This window comes from Cyprinodon tularosa, unplaced genomic scaffold, assembly GCF_016077235.1.
Source record: "Cyprinodon tularosa strain WSP-4 unplaced genomic scaffold, ASM1607723v1 ctg197, whole genome shotgun sequence".
Lineage (NCBI taxonomy): Eukaryota > Metazoa > Chordata > Actinopteri > Cyprinodontiformes > Cyprinodontidae > Cyprinodon > Cyprinodon tularosa.
The window spans coordinates 1,118,975-1,132,870 of NW_024038720.1; the positions used below are offsets into that span (position 1 = coordinate 1,118,975).

Here is a 13,896-nt window from a genome sequence, read left to right on the forward strand (position 1 = left end):
TTTTTATCTTCATTCCACATTTTTTGCCATTTTTCAATTTCTTTCCTCTTAATAAATGATTTTCCTTCCACTTTCCCTAAAGGAATTGTAATTGTTATTGTCTCCTCTAAAGCCCTTTTTGCTAAATCAATGCCACTCCTGTATAATCTAAATAAACTGTGCTGAATTTCTAATAATTCAATTCAATTTCAATTCAATTCAATTCAATTCAGTTTATTTATATAGCGCCAAATTCACAACACATGTCATCTCAAGGCACTTTACAGTTCAACCAGATCATACAGTCAAATTGATACAAAGTTTTCTATCTAAGGAAAACCAGTTGATTGCATTGACTCATTGACTCAAATACAATCCCCCACACTAAGCATGCTTGTAGCGACAGTGGAGAGGAAAAACTCCCTTTTAACAGGAAGAAACCTCCAGCAGAACCAGGCTCAGTGTGAGCGGCCATCTGCCGAGGCCGACTGGGGTTCAAGGAGACAGAAGCAGAGATACAAAAAGCAGCTGTAAAAGGCGGCCCCGTCCAGGAAACACACAGCCAGGCAGACGAGCTCCAAGGCAGCTCCCATGCCAGAGGACGAAGAGAGCACATCCACTCAGTCACGGTCAGAGAAACAGGACCACACTGGAAAACAGGCCGATCTCCAACATCTATTAACAAGGGTGTTGATAGAAGCAGCACAGCTGATGTTTTTTTCCAGGATGACGTCACAGCCAAACAGGAACAGACGAGGCAAATATACTCTGAGGAAAAGCAGAGAGAGCAGAAGGTTAGAGATTGAACTAACATATTCTGCAGAATAGGAGAACAGAGAGAGAATGAAGCAGAATGATGAAATGGGGGTCCCTATGTCCTCCAAAAGTCTAAGCCTATAGCAGCATAACTATAGAGATAGCTCAGGATAACCTGAGCCACCCTAACTATAAGCTTTATCAAAAATGAAAGTTTTAAGCCTAGCCTTAAAAGTAGACAGGGTGTCTGCCTCACGGACTAAAACTGGTAGTTGGTTCCACAGGAGAGGAGCCTGATAACTAAAAGATCTGCCTCCCATTCTACTTTTAGAAATTCTAGGAACCACTAGTAAACCTGCAGATTGAGAGCGAAGTGCTCTGTTAGGAACATAAGGAACAATCAGATCTCTGATATAAGATGGAGCTTGGCCATTTAAGGCTTTATATGTGAGAAGGAGGATTTTAAATTCTATTCTGGATTTAACAGGAAGCCAATGAAGAGAAGCCAGGATAGGAGAGATATGATCTCTCTTTTTCATTTTCATTAGAACTCTGGCTGCAGCATTTTGGATCAGCTGAAGGCTTTTAACTACAGTTTGTGGACTTCCTGATAGTAAAGAATTACAATAGTCCAGCCTTGAAGTAACAAATGCATGGACTAGTTTCTCAGCATCACCCCTGGACAGGATATTTCTAATTTTTGCAATGTTCCTCAGATGAAAGAAGGAAATTCTAGAAACCTCTTTGATATGGGATTTAAATGACAGGTCCTGATCAAAAATAACACCAAGATTTTTTACTTTATTATCTGAAATCAGTTTAATCCCATCCAAATGAAGTGACTGGCTAATCAGTTTCTTTTTCAGAGACTCTGGTCCAAAGACTATAACTTCTGTTTTGTCTGCATTCAGAAGCAGAAAATTAAGAGTCATCCAGGTTTTTATGTCTTCAAGACATGCCTGTAATCTATGTAATGGGTTAGCTTCATCTGGATTTATAGACAGATATAGCTGGGTATCATCAGCATAACAGTGGAAATTAATCCCATGCTGTCTAATAATTCTACCAATTGGGAGCATGTATAAAGTAAAGAGAATTGGTCCTAGCACTGATCCCTGTGGTACTCCACAGGTAACCTTTGAGCGTGTTGAAGATCTATCATTAACATGAACAAACTGAATTCGATCAGATAGATAAGATTTAAACCAGTCTAGTGCTGTTCCTTTAATTCCAACAAAATATTCAAGTCTTTCTAAAAGAATATTATGGTCAACTGTATCAAATGCAGCACTAAGATCCAACAGGACGAGCACAGATACAAGTCCATTATCTGAGGCCATGAGAATATCATTAGTGACTTTCACCAGAGCTGTTTCAGTGCTATGATGAGCTCTAAAGCCAGACTGAAACTCTTCAAAAAGTTCATTATGGTGGAAGTGATCGCAAACTTGTTTGGCAACTACTTTCTCAAGAATTTTGGATAAGAAAGGAAGATTGGATATAGGTCTATAATTGACCAAGTCATCTGGGTCAAGAGACGGTTTCTTAAGCAGAGGTTTAATTACAGCAATCTTAAAAGCTTTAGGTACATATCCCTGTAACAGAGATAGATTAATCACATCTAAAATGGAGGAGGAGATCAAAGGGAATACCTCCTTAAATAACCTGGTTGGAACTGGATCTAACATACAAGTTGAAGGCTTAGATGAAGACAATAATTTTGCTAATTCAGAGAGTTCAACTGGATCAAAGCAGTCTAAACCCGGTTCAGATTCCATGACTACCTCAGGTACAATCGCGGATAGAGGAGTGCTTATGATCTTATTTTTAATAAGATCAATCTTATTTATAAAGAATCCCATAAAATCATTGCTGCTAAGAGCAGGTGGAATGGACGGTTCAACAGAGCTATGGCTCTGGGTGAGTTTGGCAACTGTATTAAAAAGAAATCTAGGATTATTCTTATTCTCCTCTATTAATGAGGAGAAGTATGCTGCTCTTGCTTTACAAAGGGTCCTCTTATACAGCAGTAAACCATTTTTCCAGACTAGGAAGGACTCTCGCAGGCCTGTGGAGCGATATTTTCTCTCCAGTTTCCTAGCATTTTGCTTCAAAGTACGCAGCTCTGCATTAAACCAAGGAGCAAGCTTTCTATTTTTAACGGTTTTCATTTTCAAAGGAGCTGCGTTGTCTAAGGCAATACGCAGAGAACTAGCAACCCCCTCAACAAAATCATCAACCTGTGAAGGGGAATAAGCTAAGCTTTTGCACTCTGCAGCACTGCTCAGTGACACAGAGCAGAGAGAAAGTGAAGCAGATTCTTTAAAATTTATAACTGCACTATCTGATAAAGATCTACTAAAATTGAACCTTCTTTTGGGGGAGGAGAACTCTGTTAAAGTAATCCTGAAGGTTATTAGAAAGTGGTCAGAGAGGACAGGGTTGTGAGGAAATACTGTTATTTCTTCACATTCTATGCCGTATGTCAGCACAAGATCCAAAGTATGAAGATGAGAATGCGTGGGACTATTCACATTTTGAAAAAAGCCAATAGTGTCTAAGATAGCATTAAAGGCTGCTCTTAAGCTATCGCCTTCAATGTCAGCATGGATGTTAAAATCTCCCACTATGATGACCCTGTCAGTATTTAATACCAAATCAGAAAGGAACTCTGAAAACTCATCTAAAAATTCAGAGTAAGGACCTGGTGGACGATACAAAGTTACAAAAAGAAGAGGTTTTCTTGCCTTGAAATTTGGATCAGGGAAATTAAGGGTTAAATGTTCAAAAGAGTTGTAGGAATTAATTGTTTTGGGAGTAATCAGTAAGTCAGACTCGAAGATTGTTGCTACTCCTCCTCCTCGCCCAGAACTTCTGGGGATGTGAAAATTTAAATAGCTTGAAGGAGTTGCCTCATTTATGCTCACATAATCCTCTTGCTGCAGCCAGGTTTCTGTAAGGCAAAACAAGTCAATGTGATTATCACAAATCAAGTCATTAACTAGTAGACTTTTAGAGGAAAGCGATCTTATGTTAAACAGACCGCATTTAATTGTTTTAACTTTTTCCCCAATTGGAGTTATTTTGATTTTAATTAGATTATCATGATTTACTCCTTTGGGAATCTTTGCTAATACTAAATCTTTCCTATTATTTCCTTCTCCCTGAATACTTTCTAAAACTGCGTTGGAATCAATGCAGACCACCAACCTGTCTGCTCTGATCTCCTCAACCCATTGGAAACTCAGTATAACTGCCACCATCTCTGCTGTGAAAACAGATAGTTGATCTGAAATTCTTTTAGAAATGTGTATTTTGAACTCTGGTACATATAGTCCTATTCCCACACACCCTTTTAAATTCTTTGAATCATCAGAATATATTTTAAGGTAATTATAATATGAGTTTGCCTGTTGGAATCATTAACTGCTTTAAAAAATATTATTATTATTATTACTATGCTTTTCAAAGAATTTAAAAGGGTGTGTGGGAATAGGAATATATGTACCAAAGTTCAAAATACACATTTCTAAAAGAATTTCAGATCAACTATCTGTTTTCACGGCAGAGATGGTGGCAGTTATACTGAGTTTCCAATGGGTTGAGGAGGTCAGAGCAGACAGGGTGGTGGTCTGCACGGATTCCAAAGCAGTTTTAGAAAGTATTCAGGGAGAAGGAAATAATAAGAAAGATTTAGTATCAGAAATTCAGCACAGTTTATTTAGATTATACAGGAGTGGCATTGATATTTGGTTTTGTTGGGTTCCAGCACATGAAGGGGTAAAAGGAAAGGAAAAGGCAGACAAATTAGCAAAAAGGGCTTTAGAGGAGGCAATAACAATTACAATTCCTTTAGGGAAAGGGGAAGGAAAATCTTTTATTAAGAGGAAAGAAATTGAAAAATGGCAAAAAAGGTGGAATGAAGATAAAAAAGGAAGAAGGTTATATAAAGGTACAAAAGTCAGTATTAAATAGAAATATTAATGAGAGAAACCGAAGGGAAGAAATAATAATGATAAGATTAAGAGTAGGTCATACTTATTTAAATGACAATTTATACTTAATAGGGAGGAAAAATAATGATAAATGTGAAGGATGTGGAGAGATAGAAAATGTAGATGTATTGATGAACTGCAAAACATATGAACCTGAAAGGGAGAAATTGAAAAGAGTTGAAAGGACAGGCCAAGAATGGAGTCTTAAAGGATTATTGGGAAATAAAGGAAATATAAAAGATATTTATAGATTAAGGAAAGCATTATTTATTTATCTTCAGAATACAAAATTTAAAAATAGAATTTAATAGATGTAAAACAATGTTGCTACACACTCATGAACAGTAGGTGGCGGTATGCACGCCCCTTCCCTAGAGCCCGGTGGGATCGAAAACATTTTGAATGGAAATCAATCGGGAGAAATTAATAAACCTTTGGTCCCAGTCGCTCTCTGTCACTGATTCCAGATATGCTGGTTGTGTATTTAAATTGTTTTTTGTTTTTTTAGTTCCTCTTTGGTCAAAATCTGGTCAAAACCCATCAATGAGATCGCACCAAACAGGAAGTTAAATGCACAAAGGATCCGGTAGATTTCCAAATAAAACACGTCCGATCTTAACCCATTATCTTTTTTTTAACTAGTTTAGTTTCTCCCTTATGCCACGACGTAATGCATTGATCTGAAAATCAACCTCAGACGCAACGCACGCAGTGGCGAGGGTTTGATCCGTCAGATGGAGTTAAATCACAAAGAATTCAATGTTGAATCGGGGCGGCAGCTAAATGCTAGGCGATGGGTAGCAGCCAAAACGTTGCAATTTCACATAATCCTGAGGAGATCCGAAAAACCGTAGCAAAGACTAGCAAACGGGTGATTATGTATGTTCACTAAGTAAATATTATGTAAATAAACCCTACACTTCTCGCTATAAATGTAATCAAAACCCATTTAAATGCAGAAACTGATTGAAATTATTGATTTTCCCACTAAAAGTTAGAGAAATCTCAGCCATGTTTATACCAAAACGTTACAGTTTCACATTATCTTGAAAAATCTTTGCAAGAAACGAACAAGCAAGTGAATATGTACATTCCCTGAGTAAATATTCTGGCAACAAACTATACATTTCCCACTAGAAATGTAATCAAAACTCATTTTAATGCAAAAACAAACTCAAGTCATTAATCTTTCCACAAAAAAATGAGCGAATGTCGGCCATATATATATATTTTTTCTTCTCCCAGCTGGAATCTTCAAAGTCACGTGACTAGGACGTAAAACAATAGAAAGCGTATAGGCAGAAGAAACGTAACAGTACCACAAAAAAATGGCCATTAATGTACGTCCACTACGTTTTGCAGTGTGGACCAACGTAGTGGGGGTACATTTTCCCATGAGACTGGGTTGCAACAGAACAAACTCTAAAAAAAAAATGAATGGTGTAGTATGATTATTGTGCTTCTATAGCTGCATTAAGTTTGACTTTATTTTAGAAAATGTATCAAATGACCTGTTCCGTAGACTACATCAATCTTTTTTTCAAATTTCCATTGGCCTTATGCAACACCAAATACTATCCCACATATTGGTGTTGCATTTTCTTGATGATAACATTTATTTCATTTTTTTTATGTTGGAATTATGAAGCATTATTCTTTTTTTTCAGTTCAGTTTCATTCAAGATGGATTGTTTCATCCTATCAGTTTTTTCCTTATAATTTTGCAAGAAGGTTTATGGCGTAGCTATAAGGGAAGAATTTGAATGTAGTTATGTGTTGACAAAACACAATGTGTCCTGGAAAACTATGAGTAACAATGATACATGTAATCTATGTTTTGATTTATTGAGAGAACATTTGATGCTAATACTTATCTTATCGTTGGAAAGGTATTCAATGTTAATGGAATTCATCTGGATTTAGTTTACTATAGAGCCAGCAAAGTATGGTTGACAATATGATTTGATTTTTGGAGGGGTTATGAGCAGACCATTATATCTGCATACATAGGTCTTTAATCATAGTCAAGCTCAAAGCCATTCATACTCTAACTTTATATGTGTTACAGTCACTTCTGCAATACATTGTTTTTCAGTAATGTTTATTTACACAAAAGAGTGTCTTGCATGTGAGTGTTTGCAAACTAAGAGTATTTATTAAGCATCAGATGATAGAGGGAAAAGGTGTTTACTTGTTTGCCCCCATGAATAGAGGGGCAGGGGTTTGGTTCCGCTCAGTTCGACTTGTCAATTGATTCTGTTCAGTCTGGGGGAATACAGTCCGCTCATCCAGCAGGTAAGTCAGAAGAGACTTGAATTATTCAGATGCAAACAGCAAAGCAAACATTTGCAGGGCTTAATTTTGTCACTCACTGTAACCTTGGTAGAGGGAGTCCCCAGAAGGCAGTGGATAGCTTATAACAGCGGCTCAGACAGCAGGAGCACAGCTGCAAACCACTGCCGAACCAGTGGGTCAAGGTCCGGTGGTTTCATAGTTCTGGGTCAGTCGGCTGTTCCATGGGTCGACCAGACGAACTGGGTGGTTTCTCATGTGCTTCAGCAGGCGTGTTCACAAAACACTGTGTTCAATCTGGTTTAAAACGCAGGAAAAACAAGACACTATCTTCAGCTCTTCTCCGGAGGGGTTATGGCGGCTATGACATAGCCTTCAGCTGAAAACCGGCGTGTGTCTCCGCTTTCGAGGACCGAAAGCTGCATGCAAGAGACAGTTAAGATGGAGTTGGCTGGTTAAGTAGACTCTGTTGCAGTGATGTGACATCAGGGGGAGTCGCTCCTGCTTATGTCATTGACATTTGATCCTTAACAGATGGTATGAGTAGTAACGTGTTCAAAAGTCAATTGGGGAGAAAGCTCAAAAAGGATAGTAGTACAGTTGCGTATACTCTAAAATCTAGATGCTACTTCACATCTAAAGTCTATGTTAAACACATCAGGAAGAGATGCATTGTCTAGATACATTCTGTTTTCCTTATAAACAATTTTTGGAGATGACAGTTTAAGGTAAGGCCTCTTTATGACTCCTGGATTTACAATTTTGGGGTGAAGAGTGGAAAATGAGCGATAAGTAACATATATTTACAGAAGAAATATAATATTTGAAGCCTTGCCCCTCCCCTATTGTTACCTAGGAATTTACCTGCTACTTATTTCTTTCCTGGATCTTACATGCAGAGCCGCCCTGTCTTTGAAAGGTAAAATAGTAGAAAAATAAGAGATTTCGAGAACGCTGGAAGGTAATAATCACCTGTATTATGCATGTACTGTATGTACTTGTTCTTAGCCTTCTGCAGCTCATTTGTAGTCAAAATCCAGGTCTACAAAAATGTATTAAACTGAAAAACATGCACACCCTGGTTCACGTTCAAATGACTTCTGGAGATGATTTAATAATCATTGATCAAATAAACAGTTAACTACATTGTGATTCACTGTGCCTAACGATTGAACCAGAGTAACAGTAAATTTGATTATACCTTGAGAGTACAGCATTGAGCCAAAGTTTAGAAGAGTAGTGATGGAAATTGTTGCTGGTGATCCTCTACAAACAAACCATATATTTTATTGTTAGGAAGGAAGATACAATATACTAAAGTGAACACTTTAAAGGTTTGAGGTTCTCTCATTTCCATGACACAATACAATGGTTTAAGGTATTGTTAATGTCTTGCTAAAGAAAGCCAAAAAGGGGGATAGAGTAATAGTAATGCTGCTCTCCTCCTGCAATGTGTCTGCAGACCAGACAGCCACCCTGTGTTCGTAGGTACCGCAGGCTGCCAGTGAGGTGATCCAGTATCCACTGGGACAGATGGTGGTCCAATCCTGAACACTATAGCTTGTCCTGAATGACTCAGGAGTGGATGGTACTAATAGGGCAGGAACATTAAAGAACATTATTTTCTTACTACTCCAAGGCTTCTTCATGTGGGTCAGTGTTTGGTGCAGCAAGTAGACAATGGATTAATCCACTGCAATGCCAGCAAACTGCAGCAGATTTTATAATGACACCACCTGAGGGCTAAAGGTAGTTGATAAACAAAGTATCAAGGATCTTCATCAGATGCTGGGTCAGTACAAACTTGTACCCGTTAGGGTCCTTTAAATCTGCAGTCTTATGCACCAGTACCGAACACAAGGTCTTTCACACCTGGGATAATTTCCCTTACTTAATACTGATAAATATATGTTAAATATATGTCTCATGATGCATGGAGAAAGACTGGTTGAGGGTCAGGCTGAATGATATTGCTTTGATCACAATGTATTTCTTACCTTTGGTCAATAGGATATTATTCCAATATCAGTATAAGAAACGTAAAAGCCTCAGAAAAAATGCTAAGAAAGCCCACAACAGAATGAACAAACTGAACATTTTTATGATAAGCCCATGAAACTCCTCCAATATAACATTTTAAGGACAGTAAATCCTCCACTTGATATGTCATGGATCTCATATTTCCCACAATACCGGCTGAAATGACTGGTCTGTAGATCCTCCTCCAGTTAAGATGGCTTCTCTTGGCCCATTTCTCACTCCTCCTGCTGCTATCTCATGAGGGAAAGATATCAGATAGTCAATAAAAGGAGAACAATTTGTTTTAGTTTTACATTTGTTCTCTAGAAGAGGAAGAAAGCAGTTTCTACAGCCCTGTTCTTAGCAGATGATAAAATCAGTTGGATAATTCCCACATGTTGCATCTTGAAATTGGATTCAGTTTGTGGATTCATCCTACAAAAACCTTCTGTCTTAGTATTGCAATGCTTGTTTGTACAGCTGCGTTGGGCACCATGATGAATATTGATAAGTTAACTCTCTTCCTCCTAAGGAGGGTACACAGAGTTACAACATGTTCTGCTCATCTGAATTTCCTTTTTACTGCTGTGCGAGGGAGAGGATCTAAACAGCAGAGGCTTTCTTCTGATATGTCCTCTTATTTCTTCTGATTGTGCACACAAACTGAATAGCTCTGCCCTTTTTAGCAATATAGTTTTTTTTTCTTAAAAATAAAACACTTTACCCTTCAATCATAAGGTAATTTCTATTATTAGAGAGCAATAATACTGTAAAATCCACATCCACATTGACAGTGCAGAACAAAGACTAATTTAATAGTTGATATTTGTTGTTAATATTATTGTTGATCTGGAATGGATTATCTACAGGTGCTGGTCATAAAATTAGAATATCATGAAAAAGTAGATTGATTTCAGTAATTCCATTTAAAAAGTGAAACTTGTATATTATATTCATACATTACATACAAACTCATATATTTCAGATGTTTATTTTGTTTAATTTTGATGATTACAAATGACAACAAATGAAAATCTCAAATTCATCATATCAGAAAATTAGAATATTACTGAAGACCAATAAAAACAAAGGATTTATAGAAATGTTGGCCAACTGAAAAGTATGAACATGAAAAGTATGAGCATGTACAGCACTCAGTATTTAGTTGGGCCTCCTTTGGCCTGTATTACTGCAGCAATGCGGCGTGGCATGGAGTCGATCAGTCTGTGGCACTGTTCAGGTGTTATGATAGCCCAGGTTGCTCTAATAGTGGCTTTTAGCTCTTCTGAATTGTTGGGTCTGGTGTATTGCATCTTCTTCTTCACAATACCCCATAGATTTTCTATGGGGTTAAGGTCAGGAGAGTTTGCTGGCCAATTAAGAACAGGGATACCATGGTCCTTCAACCAGGTACTGGTAGCTTTGGCACTGTGTGCAGGTGCCAAGTCCTGTTGGAAAATGAAATCTGCATCTCCAAAAAGTTGGTCAGCTGCAGGAAGCATGAAGTGCTCTAAAACTTCCTGGTATGTGGCTGCGTTGACCCTGGACCTCAGAAAACACAATGGACCAACACCAGCAGATGACATGGCACCCCAAACCATCACTGACTGTGGAAACTTTACACTGGACTTCAAGCAACGTGGATGAAGTGCCTCTCTTCTTTTCCTCCAGACTCTGGGACCTTGATTTCCAAAGGAAATGCAAAATTTACTTTCATCAGAGAACATGACTTTGGACCACTCACCAGCAGTCCAGTCCTGTTTCTCTTTAGCCCAGGCAAGACGCTTCTGACGCTGTCTGTGGTTCAAGAGTGGCTTGACACAAGGAATGCGACAGCAGAAACCCATGTCTTTCATACGTCTGTGTGTGGTGGTTCTTGAAGCACTCACTCCAGCTGCAGTCCACTCTTTGTGAATCTCCCCCACATTTTTGAATGGGTTTTGTTTCACAATCCTCTCCAGGGTGCGGTTATCTCTCTTGCTTGTACACTTTTTTCGACCACATCTTTTCCTTCCCTTCGCCTCTCTATTAATGTGCTTGGACACTGAGCTCTGTGAACAGCCAGCCTCTTTAGCGATGACCTTTTGTGTCTTGCCCTCCTTGTGCAAGGTGTCGATGGTCGTCTTTTGGACAACTGTCAAGTCAGCAGTCTTCCCCATGATTGTGTAGCCTATAGAACTAGACTGAAAGACCATTTAAAGGCTTTTGCAGGTGGTTTGAGTTAATTAGCTGATTAGAGTGTGGCACCAGGGGCCATCAATTTTGAACCTTTTCACAATATTCTAATTTTCTGATATGATGAATTTGAGATTTTCATTTGTTGTCATTTGTAATCATCAAAATTAAACAAAATAAACATCTGAAATATATGAGTTTGTATGTAATGTATGAATATAATATACAAGTTTCACTTTTTAAATGGAATTACTGAAATCAATCTACTTTTTCATGATATTCTAATTTTATGACCAGCACCTGTAAGGTGTAGAGCTAAGGTCAGTTTTCGATTAAGAAAAGAAAAATAATTTTAAGTTAATCACATAAATACATAGTTACCGTATTTTCACGACCATAAGGCGCACCGTACTAAAAGGCGCACTCTCAGTTATGTGTCCCATTTCTGTATTTAACACACATAAGGCGCACCGGACTATAGGGCGCGTTTTTTATATACCGGTACATGTCCTCTACTACCTTTAAATACCTCTACTGCGTATTTAAAAATACAGCGGGGGCAAAACTGAGTATGACTGTGCTTTATTCATGTATTTATTACAAAGTATTAATCAAACCTGGCAGCTGGCCGTGAGACAGACACATCGCAGATGACACAGCGCTGTGATCACTCCTAAATTAACTTAAAATCCTGAAACCTGCCGACGGAATATGTTCGCTTTTATTACCGGTATCCTGGTGCCTGCAGCTAAAATTATTTAGATGAAAAACACCTGCCAGCAGCCGCCGGTGAACCTGGAGGCTGCTGATGAAGAGATTTCTGCTGTCGGCGCACCGCTGGTATGTGGGGGTCTGAGCGCCTCCGACAGAAATAGATAATCTGGATGAACTGACTGCAATTATGAAGTTTTCAGGTGGACTTTCTCACTTAAAAACATATTAAAACTACTTTATTCCCACTGATCACAGCAAATATAGCTGCAAGATTTAGATTATTTAGATGAAAAAACACCTGCCAGCCACCGCGCTGAAGAGGAGGAGACGCGCCCAGAGGCTGCTGTTGAATTAAGTTTTCAGGTAGAAAAATAGAGCGGGAGCAAAACTGAGTATGTTTGTGCTTTATTAATGTATTTTTTACAAAGTATTAATCGAACCCATCAAAGTCATCATCCTCTGTTTCTGAATAAAACAGCTGCGCTAAATCAGACACGCCAATTTCCCCTTCTTCGCTGTCAGTCACTTTCCGTGCAGCGCAGCTCCTCAGAAATGATGCCGGCTTTTGCAAAAGCTTGAAGAAAAGAGCCAGCAGACACGTCAGTCCAAGCATCTGCAATCCATCCGCAAACGGTGGCGTAACTTGCCCGGCGCTGCCTTCCACTTATCCTGAAACTGTGGTCTCCGTCTGTCTCGCAGCCTTACTTTGAACGGGCGCTTCACACCGATGTCGAGCGGTTGAAGCTCCTTTGTCAGACCCCCGGGATAACGGCGAGCACAGCGTCCATTTGATTCACCTTTTTTTTCACATCAGCTGTGAGATGGGCACGCATGGAGTCACATATTAAAAGCGATGGTGATGCGTGGAAAAAAAACACCTGGTCTCCTCACATAGCCTACACCTCCCTCAGCCACGCTTTCATCATCTCATCCATCCAGCCCTTTCATTTGCTTTAAAATCATTTGTCATCAGAGCGCTGTGTCTGTCTCGCTGTCAGCTCCCAGATCAGCTTCTCTGATTGGTTGATGCGGCGCGTCCAGCAGCAAAACTTCAATTTTTTCCATCTCGAGCCGCAGCAGCGCATTGGCGGTGCGCTCCCGACTCGCTGCTTCTGCTGCTCCTGCTGCGCTGCGGGACCTTTTGCTGCGTCTATACGCTCGTCAACCGTTGACTTTGCATGTAAACTCGCTGCTTCTGCTGCACCTGCTGCGTCCGGTTCACAGCGAGCACAGCATTAATTTGTTTTACCATGTTTTTCACATCAGCTGTGAGATGGGCACGCATGGAGTCAGATTAACAGCGATGGTGTGGTGATGAGTGGAAAAAAAACACCTGGTCTCCTTACATTCAGCCACTCTTTTATCATCTCCTCAATGAGGTGGTCTCAAAAGTCGCAGTTGCAACACACATAGGGCGCACCGCACCATAGGGCGCACCGCACATTTTGAGGGGAAAAAAAGACGTTTATGTGCGCCTTATAGTCGTGAAAATACGGGTACATGCAAATCAGTCACTATCCTTCTAAAGTGTTGCATGATTAAACTGTTTTAAAAGTTATGTTTGGCTTGAATTAAACAAGATGATCAAACTTTTTTTGAAAGGCGGACATAGGCTATAGTTCTTAGTTTGAGCATTATGATTTTCTGTGTAATCTGAGATTAAGTTTACCAAAATTTATTGATGTGACGTGCAGTTTTGATTTCCACTTCTGGTGAAATACTTTCTTAGCATTTTTTCCATGGCCACTAAGACCAACCTACAGCTTATACAATATAATTCAAAGCTAAGAAATAATGTGACATTTCATTTATTTTAAGTAAAGTTTCCCACAGGTTTTATTTAAAGTTCTACTACAAGTTTAGTTTCTCAGTTTTCTCCTATGCAGACAAGAGCTTCCAATTAAGAGAAACAGGGAAGTGTTCTAGTTTTTACCATATCTGTAATCCTCTGTTCTGTTCTGACTTA

At 39.0% G+C, this 13,896-nt stretch overlaps 1 protein-coding gene across 4 annotated transcripts in view; it reads left to right on the forward strand.

The window, feature by feature from the left end:
- apba2b (amyloid beta (A4) precursor protein-binding, family A, member 2b) overlaps positions 1-13,896 on the forward strand; it is a 76,197-nt gene that overhangs the window by 40,614 nt on the left and 21,687 nt on the right. The gene's annotated exons all lie outside the window — the stretch shown is intronic.